Here is a 12,605-nt window from a genome sequence, read left to right on the forward strand (position 1 = left end):
TGCGGGTTCAATTGCTGGCCTTGCTCAGTGGGTTGGGGATCCAGCATTGCCATGAGATGTGGTATAGGTCACAGCTGCAGCTGTGACTCTGGCATAGGCTGGTGGCTGCAGCTCTGATTAGACCCCTAGCCTGGGAGCCTCCCTGTGCAGCAGGTGCGGCCTTAGAAAAGACCAAAAAAAAAAAAAAAAAAAAGGCAAAAACTATATAGGAAGTGGGCCTGTTATGCCATTATGCATTCTAACTTAATATCTAACACAATACCTTCTTATCAATTCCAAATTTAGAATCTAGGCAGACACAGTGCATTTTCAAAGAATGGAAATCAGTGTAAACTGACTGTATTGCCACAGTACAAACAGTATATTTTCCAGCATATTACCATAATCTAGTGAGTCAGGACTTAAAGTAAACACCATTAAGAGCAAGTTAATGTATCACATAGATGCTATAATGCTAACTGACTCCTCAGAGGAAAAAAGGTCAAGAGGACTTAAAAACTATAGTCACCTTTATGACAAATAGAGGGTGGGTGATATATCCATCTAAAATGCAAGTCCAGCCCAATTTGAGAAATTCCCGGAGCAACCAGAGACATTCCCCAAACTGTGAAAAGTAAAGTTATTATTTTTAACAGACCCTTCCACCAAGCAACAAACTCACAGCTAGGAGGGCTATTTGAGTTTTGGCAAAATCACCTTGCTCCTATAAAGATATTTATAGCACCTATTACAATGTCATCAAAAATATATCTTATTTTAAAGGAATCCTTAGGAACAATTTAAAAAAAAAAAGATTTACACAGGATGGTGGCAGAGGGAGCCCAACTAAGACCTTGTGATTCAACTGTTCAAATTATGCAAGTATATTCATCTCCTAGAATACATATAGATGTGAAGGCTTTGGGAGAAATCAAATGGTGCCACTCAGCAAAGACCTCTTGAATTTGGACTTGAAAACTAACTGAGGCAATTGCTAATTAAAGCCCATCTGAAAGTAGTTGTAGCTTATTACTAGGTCTTGGTCAAACTGGCCCCCACAACAGAAGGGCATCAAATAATTCTGAGGCTAGATATCAATCCTGCCTCAGATGATGTCAGAGAGATACTGAATAGAGAAAAGCAGTATAACAAAGCTTGTTGACCAAGAGACGATGCTACATGGAAGAGTGCACTATGTGGGAAGTTTAGGGGGAACACATCAAATACAACAGCAAGTTGCTCAAATGGTCAGTGAGAGAGCCCTGTAAGTATCTCCCTTCCCTACACTGCTCAGTGGTCTAAGCCCTGTGATTCTTTCCTCAGCCAAGCTGCCCAGTTCATTAATGGGAGTTCCTGCCTTGAGGACCATATTACTGTTCAGAAATTGGCAGCTATGTGTCTTGTGACAGAAAAAAACTTGAAGGGAAAAGGAATAGGCAAGTCTGCAAATTTGGCAGAGTTGAGAGTTGCTAGTTTAGCAGTGGGAGAAGAATTAGGCTCCTGATCTCAGAGGAGTATTTGGATATTTACAGTCTCTGGGCTGTTTTCAACTGCAAACAGGTCCTAGATCAATAGACAACAGAGGATATCCTTATGGGGCACTCATTTAAGGGAATGTCTGTGAGAATTAAGAAGAATTAAAGTGGGTCATATGTATGTTCGCAAAAACATCTAGTTCCCCGCTCTGAAAGGAAACTGGAATGCTAAAGGCAGATGCCTTAATCAGATTCCTGAGCTAGTCACCTGGGTTCTTAAACTAGCAAGTATGGAGGTGTGGATACAGCAGCAATCTATGGTTTCTCCAGCAGGGATAAATGTAGCATAATGATGCCTGTAAAGACCTGTACCATAAAATCTGGAACACACCAAATGGGATCCAGAATTTATTGAACAATGGACTCCAGTTACCATCCCTACAATGGGGAACGTGGTATAGGAAAGTCATTTATGCTGAGACGTAATAGAATGATGTTGTAATATTAACTAATACATGGTGTGTCAAACATCACTTTAATACCTCTTCTACAGCTAGGTGGTGTTACAAAGAATTTGTAAATTTATATCTATCTATTGATAGATAAATATAATTAAATAAAAAGCAAGACTTATGTAAACAATGATTCTCCAGGATAAGAAAATATTTTAAGGAAGCTGAATTAAATCTCCTAATAGATAGAACATTTATGGAAACTCATTGACCAGAGAAGGCAGTGAATTTGGCCTTGAAATTTTGTACACTCAACTTAAATAATTTCATCAGCACATTATAAAAAGGTTCAAATAGCTGTGGATAAAGGAAGAAAGAGAGTGAGTTGTGAAAAGAAACTTAAAAGACCTATGAAGCAGTATGGGCATGGTTAAGGTGTTTCACAGAGGGAATTCTTGCCTCTTATTAAAGCTGCTGGCCTGTGATATGTTTCTCTCTGATTACCAAGGGAACTTTCTCTGGGATAGAAAAAAACGCAGGTGTCCCAGTCTAATCTTTTGGTAAACATGCTGATAACTGACTTCTTTAGGCTAAAGATATTTGCTAGTAGGAGTGCCCTTATCTGTGGAATTCTCTTAGTGAGATTACCCCTAGAATCTATGGACTTATAAGGCAAGGCTCTGGGGAAAATGTCACATAAACTCTTTAAAACAGTCTAAATAGGCAGATGTTCGCTATCTAAAATGGAGATGTTCCATAACTTAACCACTCTTGTGCTATGTAAGGCCAGCCACAAATCTCATTTAAAGACTTCTTCTATTACTAGTGGAGTAGATTGTCCAAGGCAGAAAGAAAACCAAGATAGACACACAGGATGGATTATATTCCACTCTGATTTGCCTGAGCCTTTTGATTTTATGTCTTTGAAATTATTAGTAAATCTGGATAAGAACCTCTTGTTTATTAGTAAATCTGGATAAGACCCCTTAATTATAAGCCTAATTTGATAGTGAAATTCTTTGTTAGCTCCAGTATGCTAATATTTATTCCTTAGATAAGAGGATATAACCATTTATATATCTGTTCTTATATTAAAAATGGAAGCATGAACTACAAATCTTTTTAACGGTTGGTAGGGGGAGAAGGTAGAGGGTGAGAGAGTACCAGAATAGAGGCCAGACTTCTCTGAGTATATCCTGATTGATTCATAGATTTGAAATTGAAACCTCATAATTATTTTAAATTTAAAAAATTCCCAAAGTCTAAGTTCCCACTGTGGCTCAGTGAGTTAAAAACCCGAATAGTATCCATGAGGATGCAGGTTCCATCCCTGCCCTCACTCAGCGGGTTAAGAATCTGATATTGGCATGAGCTGCAGCACAGGTTGCAGGTGTGGCTTGGATCTGGCATTGCTGTGGCTGTGGTATAGGCCAGCAGCTACAGCTCTGTTTTGACCCCTAGCAGGAAACTCCACATGCTGCAAGACCAAAAAAAAAAAAAAAAAAAAAAAAAGTTCTCAAAGTGAAATGGAAATGAAACCAATGAACCAAACTCTATTGAGTTTGGTAACATAATACACAGAAACTACTTTCAAGTGTCTTTAAACACAGGATTTGGCTGTGTAATTTTGGTGGGATACACTCTAAGGTCAAAAAGAATACCAAAAAAACAAAAATAATCCTTACACTCTTTCTAGTAATCATATTGTTATTGATAGCATTAATTTATTCTGAGTCTATGGTGCATATGGTGGGAAAAAGAAAATGAGAAATTATGTTGAAATCACTGAAAACCAGTTTGGGTCATAACGAGAAAGAGATGTAGAATGTATAAGATTAAATAGGAATTATCAATATGAAACCATGTTGTAACTTTTTAAAAGACTAGAAAAATGTACCCAATGCATCAGCAACAGGCACTCCTAGTGTCCAAATAATGGTGTCTAAATATCATTTGCCACAAAGAGAAACCAAGACTTACTTTAGAAATGACTAGCTCTAGGTCTATAGCAGGCAACATCCAAGATAAACCTGGAACATCTTGCCATACCAGAAAGCAAATAAGCTATTAAAGACTACAGAAATCATGTGAAAAGACTTAGAAATCTGGAGTTCCCATTGTGGCTCAGCAGGTTACAGACCCGACTAATGTCCATGAGGATGTGGGTTCAATCCCTGGCCTCAGTGGGTTAAGGATCTGGTGTTGCCATGAACTGTGGTGTAGGTCTCAGACATGGCTCAGATTCCACATTACTGTGACTGTCGCTGTGGCCAGAAGCTGCAGCTCCAATCTGACCTCTAGCCTGGGAACTTCCGTATGCTGCAGGTGTGGCCCTAAAAAGCAAAAAAAAAAAAAAAAAAAAGAGACTTAGAAACCAACTTAAAGAGACTCCATTGGCCAAATATGGAACACATTGAACATCAATGAGAAAACTGCAATGAATTAATACACAAAAAGTACTTCTAAATTTATGAGCTCAGAAAGATACCTTTAAAAACCTCATTGGTCACTGGAGATTGCTAGAGGACCAAGTATTCAGAAAATATTTAAATCAAAGAAAAGAATCAAGCATTTATCTTGTAAAAAAACGTGCTTCTTGGTATCTGAATCGTTGAATTAGGATATCTTAAGAGCTATGAAATGCAGAAGTACTGGCAAAATTGGATTATCGTTCATGGATTTAGGCAATGTTCATCAGTGGCTTCCAACATCACAAAATGGAGACAACCCCAGACATTATACATCTCCTGAGAGAAGAATACTATAATACCATCTATGAAATATTCTCATCAAAAATTGAACCTGGATATAATCAAGCTTCTAGATTTAATTAACAGAAATACAGGATACAGATGGAAGTATGCGATTACAATTACCAAAATACAGACTGAAAAAAATAATTTTCCTGGTAAATGAGGAAAATATCCAGAGTGGTGTCATAAAGCATTAAGTATTCTCTTGTGCTGGATTTTGCAGTTGTTACTGTGAGACCTATAATACCCACAGTCATTTCATACACAAAAATGAAAGATGTCTTTGGATGAAGATGACCTAAAAGATGGCAGAGCAAGAAAACTGCATATAAATGAAGCTAGAAACCTGATGACTTAGACTGCCAACCTCTACATCAAACTGCCAGAAGTCAGCCATATCTCCTTTTACTCTTTAAGCTTGCTTGAGTTGAGCTTTAAATTATGAACCAAAGCATCCTCATAGATTAGAAAAGGAGCTACTTACTGTGAAAAGGAAGCACTTCCAATGAATATCTTTATAATTTGAGGCCCTATATCTATGGAAGTCCTGTCTGTCTGTCTGTCTACCTATCATCTATCTTGATATATGAATAAAACTGAAGAATAAAATAAAAGGCCATATGTTACTCCTTAGTCTTTAAGATGCATCAGAGACACACTTGAGTGTGAGGTTCCCCTCCAAATCTTCTTCAGTTACTAATCACTGAGTATCTTTTAGATATTAACTAGTTACCCAGATGATAGTACTCAGAACATATTAACTAATTGCCCAGAAGTTACCCAGAAGATAGTAACTAATTACCCAGAACAACCAAAGTGTTCAAAGCCTATGTTTTGTAAACACTCTAAATTGATGGATTTTGAACTTTGGTGACTATACCCAAAATAAGAAAAAACTCTTGAAACAATATGTATACACAATAAATGTAATACACTCCTCTATTTTCTCCCCCACCCCCTGCCTTTTATGGCCTCACCGTGGCACAAAGAAATTCCCTGGCTAGGGTTCAGCTGCCAGCCTGCACAACAGCCGTGGCAACCACAGATCCTTAACCCACTGAGCAAGGCCAGGGATCGAACCCTCATCCTCATGGGCACCATGTTGGGGTCTTAACCCATTGAGCCACAATGGAAACTCTGCACTCTTCTATCTTCTATTCTATTATTTATGGGTTATAACTGACTACACATATTCTATAATCTGCTCCCTGAAGGATTTGCAACCTGATTTGAAAAGGTATTGATATAAATTAATCTACTTAATTATTTTTAGCAGGAGATGATCCTCTCAGAAAGGAAAATGGATGAATTGTCACTGTTGCAAAGAGTAAAATATTAAGGACAGGAAAGTAGACACTCACTACCTTTAGGTTTTCTTCATGAGCAGACTACAAAATCATTTAGAATAGATTACTGCTAAAGTTTTTCAGTTTCTGATACATGGAAATAAAAGGCTATTATAGTTATTGCAAGTTTACTTAAGGTTGTGAAGTTTGCTTGCCAAAGTTTTCATACCATCTGAAGCTAGTCTTTTGATCGTTGACAAAAATCTAGTTAGAAAAAGCATTTAGTATAGCTGCAGCTTGGGTTTTCTTCTTCTCTGATATTCTACTACTCAGGATAAATCCTAAGTGATGTGCATTCAAAATAGCCACTAGTCCACTACCAAAATACACCTGATACAATGACATTTTTTAGTGTGACAATGGACTGCTGCAATAAATGCTACTTAGAGGGACTGAGGAGAAAAATGTGTTTCTCTTAACAATTGGCTCATTAATAAGGAGTGACTTGGACACTCGCCTTCTCTGTGAATGTACCACAAAAAAGTGAAGGGCTTATTAACTTCTTCTTTCTTCTATGTTATTTTTATTTATAGAATCAGAAAGGAAAAGAACTTAGCTCAGTAGCTCTATTTTGTAGATGAGTAGTTAAGACTCACAGTGGCTGTAGCATAGTTCACAAGTGCCTGATCTCCAGAATAAAACTTCCTGGGTTCAAATCCGTATCTCCTTAGGTGTATGATCTTGGGCAAGATGCTTAATCTCTGAAGCTCTTGGTTTTCTTAACTTTAAAAGTGAGCATTCCAAGATATATGCCTTTTTTTTTTGAGGTTTCTGTCAAAATTAAAGTTTCTGAATGGTTCCTGAAAGACAATAAGTATTAGAAAATTTGATGAAGTGATTTGGACAAAATCAAGCAGTTAGGAGAAAAGCCAGGACTATTGTAGAAATACAGGACCCTCAGTATTTCTATGGTATGCACCAAGGCTAACTACTTGTGGTAGTAATAATCTTTTTTCTTCAGGATATTTTTTTCAAAGTTTGAAAACATACATTTGTATTTAGCACATTTTTTTTTACTGCTTGGAATGCTTCCAGTTATAGTTTGCGTTTATATTTCTGCAAAGATATCTCTTCAAAAGTTGTACTCCAGGCACAGAGTGCCTTAGGGCATTATTAGAAACGTGAGTTTTCAGTGTATTATTGAATCAGAAATACTACTTAACAGATATTTCAGGTGATGGGCTGCCAAAAGAAAATCAGTTTCTACTAAACTCTGCATTCTCTGTGAGTTTTTTAGTATAAGGTAAAAAATTAACAGAAAAACATCAAAGCTCTCACAATAGCCAATGATGTAATTATATATTATTGTAATTCATACAAATGCTAAAGTGAAATATCTTTTGACAGTACTTTCTACTATTTCTCTTTTAAATTACAAATCAGATTTATAAATATCAGGCATAAAATTTACCTATGGATCACAATGTATGAAAACAGTATTTTAATTACTATCATGAAATCAGAAGGTGAAATTTATAGACATCCTCACTTTTCATAGATTAATAACTTCTACTCTTTTATTCTTCATACATGTATTATCCTAGCTCTAGTGATAATCTTTTCACAATTCCTTATATGAAAAATGATAGCTGGTGATAATAAATGCTTAGTCACTTTTTTACAAAATTTCTTCTTATAGAGAAAAATTAGGACAGGAAATGATCAGAAAACAGGTAGTGCTCAATTTTTTTTTTTTAGTGCTTATTTATTTTTTTATACTAGAAGATACTCTAGGCTCATATTTTCCCTGATCTGGCCCTAGAATCACCCATTTCTCCAAAGATCCATAGATTCCTTTATTGGAAAACTATATTCAGAGTACCAAGATCTGAGTACCAAGTGTGCTTATTGCTACTGGGGTATCACTGCCTCTAGGCGCTTTCTGAAGACATGCATATATATATTAAAATGTATAAACAAGGGCTGGATCAAGATGGCAGAGGAGTAAAATGTGGAGCTCACCTTCTCCCTCACACATATCAAAAAAAACCATCTACATGTAGAACGATGGCCACAGAACATATACTAAATGCTTGCAGAAGATTTTAAACCTCCAAGAAGGGCAAGACACCTGCCACATAACTGGGTAGAACAAATGGGAAAAAAAAGCAAAAAAGAGAGAGAGAAGAGGGAAGAATAAGGAATTGGGACAGGAAGAGGAACTTCAAAGCCTCAAAGAAAAGAGCAGCAGCTGGACTGAGGAGGGCAAAGAAGAAAGAGAGCTGCACAGACCATCATTACCACCACCCTCGGACACCACTGCCTCAGACACTCAGACAGGGGCTGGGCACTGAAACTCAGGCTTCGGAGGTCAGTTCCAGGGAGGGGTTTCGATACAGCCTGAGGGGTTAGGGAATGGTGCACCACAGGCTGGGAAGCAGAGGTCCACAGCTGAGGGAGGATCAGAGAAGGCTTGCGCCCAAAAGAGAAGCAAGTTGCCTTTGTTGGGGAAGGCAAAGGAAGGAGGGGCAGAACCACCATAAAAATATCTTTCTCTGCATGCACAGCCTCTCGGGCTGCAGTGCACCTCTTGTGTAGGTTACGGGCACTGGGGGAAAACCACTACAGGCATCTCAGACTCCAGAAGTGGGTGTGGCCTGCCACAACTAGGGGGCCATAAACAGGAACCATTTATGTCTCCAGTCACCTCTGGGGTCACTGCAGAGGAGGGCACTGCAGCTGAGTACCACTTGTTGCATTCACTCCCTGGGAATGCACACACCACGCTGTTGCTGCTGCCAAAGGCTCTGGACACTGCCTACAGCTCTCTGAGGGTCACTGCCACGTCTCAGGGCCCTGAAACCAGGAGCAGCCTGTACCGCTTCCCTGTGGGTCCTGGCCACTGTCAAGGGCCTGGCACAAGGCACTGGCAACTAGCACAGCCCACTGTCTCCACCTTCCTGGAAGTAAGCTCAGAGCTTACACTGGCACATCCCCCTATCAGGGGATAACAGCCTGCACACACTGAGGAAAGAAACAGCAAGCATCTGAACCAAAAGCAGCCCCTACATCAATTAAAAAAAAAAAATAGTAGGTTCTCACAAGCTACCCAGGAGGGCTCAAGCACATAAATAGCTCTCCAAGGCTACAATAAGTTTTCTTCCTCAAACTCACAGAATAAGAAAAATATAAGCAAAATGAAGAAGCTTAGGAACCATTCCCAGTTAGAAGAATGGGAAAATTCACCTGAAGAGGCAAACAATAAAACAGAACTCCAAGCTCAAAAAGGAGACAGTAAGGAAATTCTTGTCATGGCTCAGAGGAAACAAATCTGACTAGCATTCATGAGGACACAGGTTCAATCCCTGGTCTTGCTCAGTGGGTTAAGGATCCGGCATCGCTGTGAGTAGCGGTGTAGGTCGCAGATACAGCTCAAATTCGATGTTGCTGTGGCTGTAGTATAGGCCAGCAGCTGTAGCTAGCCTGGGGACCTCCATGTGCCACAGGTGTGGCCCTAAAAAGACAAAAAAAAAAAGGAGATAGTGAAAATTCTGAAGGAATTAAGAGTAAATATGAAGGAATTTAGAGCAGATATGAATAGTAATGCAGATTACTTTAGAAAGGAACTAGAAAATATAAGGAGGAGCCAAGAAAAATCAGAAAATTAATTTGCAGAGTTGCAAGCTGAGTTAAAGGCATTAAAAAGCACAGTGAGTAATGCAGAGGAAGGAATAAGTGACATGGAAGACAGAATAATGGAAATCACGCAATCAGGAGAGCAGACAGAAAACCAAATGAAAAAACATAAAAGAAATATATGAGATCTATGGGATAATATAAAGCAGGCCAATCTACAAATAACAGGGATTTCAGAAAGCAAAGAAAAAGAAAAGAGAATTGTAAACATATTTGAAGAAATTAGGGCTGAAAACTTCCCAAATCTAAAGGAAACAGATATCAAGATACAGGAAGCACAGAGGGCCCCAAACAAGTTGAACCCAAACAGACCCACATCAAGAAATATAAGAAGAATGGCAAAAGTTAAAGATAAGGAGAGGTTTCTAATGAAAGCAAGAGAAAAACAAAGGGTTAATTATAAGGGAACCTCCATAAGACTACCAGCTAATTTCTCTAAAGAAACACTACAGGCCAGAAGAAAGTGTCAAGATACATTCAAAGTTCTAAAAGGGAAAAATTTGCAGCCTAGAATACTCTGCCCAGCATGAATGTCATTTAAAATAGAAGAAGAAATAAAGAATTTCTCCAACAAACAAAAACTAAAACAACAGAGCAATACTAAACCCACTCTAAAAGAAATATTAAAAGGTCTCCCCTAAATAGGAAAAAGGTAAGAAGATACAGGATGGAGGAAATCACAACTGGAAAGTAATCAGTATACAGATCTAAAGGAAAAAAAAAAAACCTATTTGTAAAAGTGAAAATGAACACAAGGAATGGCAATAGGATAAACATGAAGATATTTAAAAGGACATCAAAATCATATAATGTGAGGAAGGAAAGTAAGAAAATCTATATATTTTTTTAAAGAATGTTCTTGAGCCTATATGACTATCAAGCTAAAACAAGCAGATATAGGAAAGGGTTAACATACTTGAACAACAGGGCAACGATGAATCAAAACCAAAAGATACATTCACAAAGGCAAATTTTACCAAACATACAAAGAAAAGGACACAAGCAAAAAATCAAAGGAAATTATCCAACCAAAATGGAAGGTAACAAAAGAGAAACATAGAATCAACTGGAAAACAAGGTTTAAAATGGCAATAAATACATATTTATCAATAATTATCTTAAATGTCAATGGACTGAATACTCCAGTCAAAAGACATGGAGTAGCAGACTGGATAAAAGAACAAAAGCCTACAATATGCTGCCTAAAAGAAACTCACATTAGGGCAAAGGGCACATGTAATGTGAAAATGAAGGGACAGAAAAAAATGTTTCATGAAAATGGAAATGACAGGAGAGCTGGAGTTACAATACTCATATCAGAGAAAATATACTTTAAAACAAAGGCCATGAAGAAAGACAAAGAAGGATACTATTTAATGATAAAAGGATCAATTCAAGAAGAGGATATTGCACACATCAATACCTAAAGTCAGCAGCAGGAAGTAAATCATAAAGAGCAGAGAGGAAATCAATAAAATACAGATACAAAAAGTCATAGAAAAAAATCAATAAAACCAAGGGATGGTTCGTTGAAAGGGTAAACAAATCTGACAAACCTCTAGCCAGACTCACCAAGAAGAGGAGAGAAAGAAACCAAATAAACAAAATAAGAAATGATAAAGGAGAAATCTCAACAGTTACTGGAGAATTACAAAAAAAAAAAAATTCTACAAACAATTATGTGCCAACAAATTTGACAACCTAGAAGAAATGCACAAACTTCTAGAGACACACAGCCCACCTAAACTGAATCAAGAAGAAATAGATCATTCAAACAGACAGATCACTAGAAATGAAATTGAGTATACAATAAAAACACTCCCTACAAACAAAAGTCCAGGATAAGATGGCCTCAAAGGCAAATTTTACCAAACATACAAAGAACTTATACTCATCCTTCTCAAACTTTTCCAAAAGACTGAAGAAGGAACACTGCCAAATATATTCTATGAAGCCACCATCACCCTAATACCAAAACCAGACAAAGACACTACCAGAAAAGAAAATTAGAGCCCAATAACTTTGATGAATATAGAAACAAATTCCCAACAAAATTTTAGCCAACCAAATTCAACAACACATAAAAAAGATCATCCACCACGACTAAGTGAGTCTCATCCCAAGTTCACAAGGATGGTTCAACATACACAAATCCATCACTGTCATACACCACATTAACAAAAGAAAAGTCTAAAACCATATGATCATTTCAATAGATGCATAAAAGCATTTGAGAAAATCCAACATCCGTTTATGATAAAAACTCTTACCAAAGTGGAGATAGAGGGAACATACCTAAACATGATAAAAGCCATTTATGATGAACTCACAGACAGTATAATACTCAATGGACAAAAAGTGAAAGACTTCCTGCTAAAATCTGGAACAAGACAAGGATGCCCACTCTCACCACTATGTGATTCATCATAGTATGGAAGTCCTAGCCACAGCAATCAGACAAACAAAAGAAATAACAGTTATCCAGTTTGGAAGAGAAGAGGTAAAATTGTCACTCTATGCAGATGACATGATGCTATATATAGAAAACCCTAAAGACTCTGCACAAAAACTACTTGAACCAATCAATGAATTCAGCAAAGTAGCAGGATACAATATCAACATTCAGAAATCAGCTGCATTTCTGTATACTAACAATGAAATATTAGAAAAGGAATATAAAATATAGAATATAATATCTTTTAAAATCTCATCCCCCAAAATTAAATACTTTGGGATAACCTAGCCAAAGAGGTGAAATACTTATATGCTGAGAACCATAAAACAATCAAGGTAATTAAGGAGAATTCAAATGGGAAAATATTCCATGCTCCTGGATAGGAAGAATCAATATCATTAAAACGGCCATACCACCCAAAGCAATCTACAGATTCAATGAGATACCTATCAAATTACCCATGACATTTTTCACAGAACTAGACCAAACAATCCAAAAATTTATGTCGA

The 12,605-nt window shown here is 37.3% G+C and overlaps 1 protein-coding gene across 20 annotated transcripts in view; it reads right to left on the reverse strand.

The window, feature by feature from the left end:
* Positions 1-12,605, reverse strand: part of C8H4orf33 (chromosome 8 C4orf33 homolog) — a 583,530-nt gene that overhangs the window by 541,155 nt on the left and 29,770 nt on the right. For 13 of the 20 annotated variants that reach the window (XR_014813047.1, XR_014813039.1, XR_014813048.1 and 10 more), the window contains one exon: positions 6,602-6,805. The exons of the other annotated variants lie outside the window; for them this stretch is intronic. The gene's annotated coding sequence lies outside the window, so the exon portion shown is untranslated. The remainder of the gene's footprint in view (positions 1-6,601; positions 6,806-12,605) is intronic. 20 annotated transcript variants of the gene reach the window in all.

Source organism: Sus scrofa, chromosome 8 (assembly GCF_054392235.1).
Source record: "Sus scrofa isolate SSC_HxYL_T2T_F1_AM1 chromosome 8, Sscrofa_HxYL_maternal_Yorkshire_Landrace_v2.0, whole genome shotgun sequence".
Lineage (NCBI taxonomy): Eukaryota > Metazoa > Chordata > Mammalia > Artiodactyla > Suidae > Sus > Sus scrofa.